Source organism: Arachis hypogaea, chromosome 20 (assembly GCF_003086295.3).
Source record: "Arachis hypogaea cultivar Tifrunner chromosome 20, arahy.Tifrunner.gnm2.J5K5, whole genome shotgun sequence".
NCBI classification, from domain to species: Eukaryota; Viridiplantae; Streptophyta; class Magnoliopsida; order Fabales; family Fabaceae; genus Arachis; species Arachis hypogaea.
In genome coordinates, this window is record NC_092055.1 from 60,790,650 (window position 1) to 60,797,961 (window position 7,312).

Consider the following 7,312-nt stretch of genomic DNA (forward strand, 5'->3'; position numbering starts at 1 on the left):
AGTTGAAAATTTTCGACAAAGAAGAGAGAGAAAGAGGTAGGAGATTTTCGAAAAAGATGAGAGAGAGAAGAATTTAAGAGACACCAAACTTTTAAAATTTAAATAAAATAAACAAGTAACTAACAAGATTTTCAAAAGATAAAAGATTTAATTTTAAAAATATTTGAAAATTCAAAAAGATGAAGTTTAAAAGGAATTTTTGGAATTCAAAAATTAAAAAGATTAGCTCAAAAGAGAGAGAAACAAGATAAGATAAGATTTCAAAAATTTAAGACAAGAGATTTTATTTTAAAATTTGAAATTAAAAAGAGAAAGTCAAAGAATGATTTTGAAATTCAAATTTTAAAGAAAGAAAAACTAACCAAATACTAAACTTTTAAAATTTGAATTTTTAAAAAGAAAGATAAGTTAAGAAATTTTGAAAATTAAAGAAAAAGATAAGATAAAGATTAAAGATAAACATATAAACAAGAAAATTAAATTAAAGGAAAAGATACCAATGGAGCGTAAAATTTAAAATTTGAAATCAAATTTTTAAAGATTTTCGAAAATATGTGTATATTTTTTTTTTTGTAAAATTAAAAAGAAGAAAAGACAAACACTAGATGGATACCAAACTTAAAAATTTTAAAATTAAAAAATACTAAATTCAAAAATTAAAAAGAAAAAACACTAAAAGACAACAAACTTAAAAATTTTTTAAATCAAAAAAGAAAATAACACCAAAAATTTCAAACACAAAGAAAGAGAAACAAGAACAATTTTTGAAAACTCAAGAAAAGAAACAAAATCCAAAGGGACACAGATCTTAAAAATTGACATAAGACTTAAACAAAGAAAAAAAGATGATTAAAAACGGAAAATTTTCTTTTGAAAAAGATTTTTAAAGAGTTTTTGAAAATTAACAAGAAAAGAAATTAAAAGAAGAAATGGTAAAAAGTACCGGATCTAAGGAGCAAGACAACCGGTAGTTGCCAATCTCGAACAATCCCCGACAACGACACCAAAAACTTGGTGCGTGAAATTAGAACTCGCACAACTGAACCGGCAAGTGCACCGGGTCGTCCATGTAACATCCCGTCCAGCAAAATACCTTGCTTAAGTCAGGGTATTTCCACTAGAAAGAACATTACGTAACCTTCTCTAGTATTAACTACTTAATTATCGAGCCATTGTATCGAGTTCGCGTTTCAGTTTTAAGAAAAATGCCAGAAAATTTTGTTTTTTCTTTTTTTATTCTTTAAAGTCATAATTCAAACATTTACAAATAATAATAATCACATAAATATTATTGATAATAATTCTTATACAAAAGAAACCAAATAAAACTCAAATACGATATACCAAACCTACCCCTCTATATGAAATAAAATCTCAAGGGACAATCAGCGAGGGGACTCTACCAGACCAATTAAAACCATAAAGAAAACCTACTAATCGCTCGCAGCTTCAAATTGCGTCTTCAAACCTGTGTCACTGAAAGGGTGGAAAATTTGGGGGTGAGAACCAAACCACATGTTCTCAGTAGAGGTCGAGAATGCCGTGAAAGTAAAGAATAAAGCGCAAATAGTTAATTTCATTCAGAGACATCTAAAAGAAAATTAACCTTCTTTAAAAGCATTAGTTAATTATTCAAAATTCTAGACCCATATTTTCTTTATAAAACTCTTAAAAGTTTCCTAAACTGTATGAATGACCAATCTGTTCCAAGCATAGGTTCATTAAGTCTATGCTGAACCAGTTTGATTTTTCATACTTTACTAGACTATAACATGAAAGAAGTTACCTACGCGGTATAAAGGATCATCCTGCTCCAAGCATAGGTTCATTAAGTCTATGCTGAACCAGTCAGATACTTTATACAGAACTAGACCTCAAATGTACCAGTCACGGCCTCAGGTCCAAACAACTCAATCAACATCCAATCACCACAATCCAAACAATCAGTTACAAACACAGGTAATGAGGTTCAAACACAATCAAGAGTAATTACATCAAGTATAGCAATTAGCAGTTAAACAGAATTATTCACTTAGGCAAACCAATTACAATATATACACCTAAACAATGTCACATAGATGCATATGATGAATGTCTAGTTCTAGTACAGGCCATGAGCTCATGTGTCAGTTGGCTGCCCACAATCCCGACATTTATCCGGTCACGAGTAGTCCCGATTTTTCCGGATACGATTTTCCGTTCCTAAATAAATGCGCATATAATAATAGCCGCTCATTTGAGACAGCCTCTACTTACTGCAGGAAAATATATATATACTCTGCTCTGCTCTGGGGAAGCGGAAAATGGATGTAGGTAACTTAGTTTCCCTACAGAAGCTCTGGGTTGCATTAAGCAACTAATATATATAAATATAACTCTGGGTTGCATCAAGCAACTAATATATATATATATATATATATATACAAATATCTCTTTACTCTGATCTGGTTTCTCTTTTCTCTGCATCTCTTTACTCTACTCTAGTTGCTCTGTTCTCTGTATCTCTTTACTTTTCTCTAATTACTCTTTCATCTGTATCTATATTACTCTTTTTCTCTTTATCTCTTTACTCTTTTGTAATTGTAAATATGCAAGCGGGACAAAACCCACGTCCTTGCTAACAACTTTATAAACCAAATATATTTTCTCAAAAGAATCAATAAAGTTATTATTGTTAAACAAGTCTCAAGTATTCATTTTGATTAAGTCCTTTTACTTTTATAAAAATTTGGACATAATCTCCTTTAAAAATAGGACTTAGCCACCGTTACAGGTCCCAACCAAATAATTTACCAAACTCTTTTCAACCTCTCCAATATCAAATCAATTCAGAATCAAACAAATTCCAACATTGAATCAGCCCTATGACGCTAAGGTTTATTTTTAATTTTATGAACTCATAACTCTCACTCAGACATTCTCAGCACTCTATCTTCTTTTCTGTTTTTAGTATAGCAAATAAACTCGGAATTGTGCAAACTTTATGTCTAGGCGTTCATCTTGAAATAAGATTTCTAATAAACCAAAGATCATAATTTCTGGTTTCTCTATCCTTAGGAATAGAGGAAAAATTGTGACTGCTCTGCAGTGCGTAAAACCAGAAAAACAGCAGCAGCATGTGATATTCAAAATTCAATATAAAATCCAAGTTAAATCTAATGACTTTAAAAATTAATATAATTCAACTTCACTCATCCAAGTTTCTTTTCCAATTGGTTTCAGGTCAATATCATTTTTAATGAAAAAGTTATATAACCTAGAAGTTGACTAATTCTCTGCAGAATTCTGTTTTAAAACTTAATGAACTTATCTTCTTCCAAGTCCCATAAATTACTCATTAAAACATGGATAGCCCTGACATTTAAGTCACATATGCTAAACATACTTAATTTTCACTTCCAATTAGTTGCACATCAATATCCAACCAGGTTTCAAAGTTATAAACTTCCAAATTTACTGATTTAAGAAAACAAAATCTGGCCTTTACTGCATAATGCATCGTATTTCAAAAATTCGTATCTTTTAAACCGCAAGTTCAACCGTTCTGAAATTTTATGACATTAAAATAATAGAACTAAAGTTTCATTTAAAATTAGTTTCATTTCAAAATTAAATTCGGAACATTCACAGCAGAGCCAACAAGTTACTTCTGTTCCAAAAATTCTGCAGTAAAAATCAGATCCCACAACCATTACTCAAAAATTCACCATAAATCTTATATTTAATGAAAAGATCTCAAACTCTCCAATTCAGTCCCAATTATTCCCAAGTTTAACCAGGACTTGGTTCAACACAATTCCGATCATCACAGAATTAGTTACAGTCTTTCAAAGTTACTGTTTTCACTTAAAGGTAATGCAGAAAATCAGATTTTACGGCTTAACTTTGAAAAATCATAACTAAATCTTCAGTTAATACGAAACCTTCAAATTTAAACCCTAACAACTACACTTGTTAAAGTTTATTCAGATTTTAATCTCATACCATTTCGATCACTAGCAAATTACTAGGCCGTCCTCAAAGAAACCATTCTATTTTGAAAACTAGATTCTTCATAATAGTTTAGTCTTTTAGGCCCTAATTCTTCAACAATTCTCAATCCAATATCAAATATATCAAATGATTATCTTAGTCTCAACCATTTATACATAATCTGTCAAAACCACAATCCTCTACTAATCTCAAGTCACTTTCACAGCCATAGCAATATACCAAACAACCATTTCAACAACCAATAATCAATAATTCAATCATCTACCATACATAATTACAATCAATTCAATCACAGCACCAAGCACAATCACAATCACAATCCTACATTCATATAATCAATTAATTACTCACAACTATTAATACTATTTATAGTTATTCAGTAAACCTTGTTGGCATTCCTAAATTAAAATCATTTTAAACCCCCTACCTCGATTAGCTAAACCGGAAGGAATTAACCACGATAAACCTGCTCTTTTTGAATTCATAGCAGCAGCAACAATTCCAACATTATTGGGACGTGACAGCAGCATCAACCATGATCACACTCCAACAACAACAATTTTGACAGCTCCAGCAGAACACAGCAACACTAAAACAAAGGTATCGGCTGCCGTAAATAAAATAAGAATATAGCAGAGAAACAAAATTCTAAATAAAACAAGAGTGGAAACATTACTGGATTATGAATGGAGGTTCAGAGTCAAACTGAAGAAGATGGCGCAACAGTTTGTCTTCTCTAGCGATGAGCTCCAATTGTGGCGATTCCAACGAATACAGTATAATTAGGAATATTAGAGGCCGAGACAGGATCATTTCAAAGCGACAATGGTTTAGAAATGGTAACTCTAATAGCTAGGACAGAATTGACTCACCCGCAACGATAGCGGCGACCAGGAATTCCAAAGACAAACCCTAGTAGCAACGGCAGCGGCGCTGCCTCCTCCTAGTCGTCGTGTTCTCCTTCTTCCTGTACGTGCTCTACTTCGCTCATCACCTCGCTTCACGCGGTGGCGTTCTCCTCCTGTAGTGACTTGAACGGCAGCGGCTATCCCAAACAGAGACAGCGACGTCGTCTCCCCTTCTCTCCACGCGCAGCAGCTCTGATCGATGATGGTAGCAGCGACGGATGCACGAGGATGACGAAGTCGAAGCCTTCTTGATCATCCCAGCGTCTTCCTCCTATTCCCTTACTCCCCGACTCCCGACTTCTCCATCTCCCCCTCTCGATCTCTCTTCTTCCCCCTTCGAGCTCCCCTTTCTCTCTTCACTGTTTCTTTTCTTTTCTCTGAACGTATGTAGTGTGCGTTTTGTGAAATTAGGGTATCAATTAGAAATTTTTTTATCTTAAATTAAATTAGATTTTGATTTGATAAATTAGGAAAAAATATATACAAGTAATATAACAATTTTACAAAATATTCATGATAGGATAACAATTTAGAATTCAAATATAATGCTATAAAGATTACTTTTAAAACACATGAGATTTTATCTATCAATCTATTAACGAGCTCAAATAATTATTTTTAATTTAAATCCTAGAGTAAATATATTAATCACATTTTTATAAAATGTAGTTTAAACTCAATATTCAATTATTCAAATTAAATGATATAATTTTTTATTATTTTTCTATCACCGAAACTTTAATTTCAATTTACAAAATATCTAATTATAATAAAATTACTTAAACTTTAAGTATTTATAAAAATTCATTTAATCATTCCTAATAAATTAATCTCAAAGAGCTAAAACTAATAAAATAAACCATAATTTATCCATAATAGAAATTATTTAAATTATATAATTTTCAAAATACATAAAATAACCAACTATAAAAATTTAAACAAGAATATTAATTGAATTAACTCCAAATATTAGTAAACTAATTTAATTACTCTTAATTAATTAATTTATAAAATAAGATATCAAATTAATAAAATAAATCGTAACTTTTTCAGGATAAAAGTTACTTAAATTAAATTATATAATTCTTTCTTATTTTTCAATTACTAAAATTATACAAAATATTTCATTATATAAAATTACATTAAGAATCTTAATTGGTTTAAAATGAAATTATCTCTGAATCTATTTAATTATTTCTAATAAAATAATTTTTAAAATTATAAAGTTTAAACTTAATAAAATAAAATCACAATTTATTCATAATTAGATTTTCAAAAATGCAGGATGTTACAGTCCAAGTAATACCTCAGGTGAGTGAGGGTCGATCCCACGAGAATTGTTGGATTGAGCAAACAATGGTTACCTTGCTGATGTTAGTCCGGCGAATAAAAGAGATAGTTGTTGTTGTAAACGCATAAAACAAAATAATAAAGAAAGCAATATTGAACTAGTGTAGAAATGATGACAGGAAATCAGTTAAGGCCTTAGAGATGCTTGTTCTTCTAGATTATTACTTCTTATTGACTACTTTAACAATGAGTGATTCATTCAATGGCAAGGCTAGTGGTCATTAATCTCCTCTGATTCAGATCACACGCCGGTGCTAATTGTCATCCAATCTGAATGAGGGTGAAGCTGGCGCAATTCAATCTCTGGTGATCCTACTCAAAATGCCACAGACAAGGTCAGATCTTTCGGATCAGAGAATGATGCTCTGTATTCTAGCCTTAACACCACAAAGACTTCAATTACCCACGACTAACGATATTTCATGTCACGTATCCCAATTAGCCTAGATACTCTATTGGAACCTGTGATGTATTCTCAAGCTGTAGCTCAATACTATCCAGCTAAGGCAATAAGGGGTCATACTCTCGTTCCACCCAAGATTCAGAAAGATGAAGAACAACAATACATCATAGAATGTGATCAAACATATATTAAAATAGAAGAAGTAATAAAATTAATCCATAGGAGTGAGCAGAGCTCCTATCTTTAACTTAGGAGGTTTAGTTGCTCATACTTTACAGGAAAAATAGAGAAAAATGTATGATAGGTTCAAAAATCCCTAACAAGGGTGATATTCCTTCTATTTATACTAATAACTAGACGTAAAAAGATATTAATAATAATTAGAAATTACAAAAATGAGATAGACTAGACTAAGGAGTGCGAAAATCCACTTCTGAGCCCACTTTAGTTGAGTGTTTGGGATGAGCTTGGCATCCAACTTGGATGAGTGGGCATTGAACACCTACTAGGGAATGTCCACGCTGCCTTGTGCTCCTTTGGTGGCATTGAACGCCAATCTTGGGTGTTCAACTTGGGAGTTGGTCCTTCTTGGGCGTTGAATGCCAGAAAGGGGATAAGTTGGGCATTTAACTCCCATTTTGGGCAGTTCTTTCCAAAG

At 31.7% G+C, this 7,312-nt stretch overlaps 1 long non-coding RNA gene across 1 annotated transcript; it reads right to left on the reverse strand.

Moving 5' to 3' along the window:
* Positions 1-1,188: 1,188 nt before the first annotated feature.
* Positions 1,189-5,288, reverse strand: LOC112786782 (uncharacterized). The gene is made up of 3 exons (XR_003194323.3): positions 4,670-5,288; positions 4,421-4,582; positions 1,189-1,476 (listed from the first exon to the last, which is right to left on the reverse strand). It is a non-coding gene; the product is annotated as an uncharacterized lncRNA (long non-coding RNA).
* Between the last annotated feature and the right edge of the window lie 2,024 nt (positions 5,289-7,312).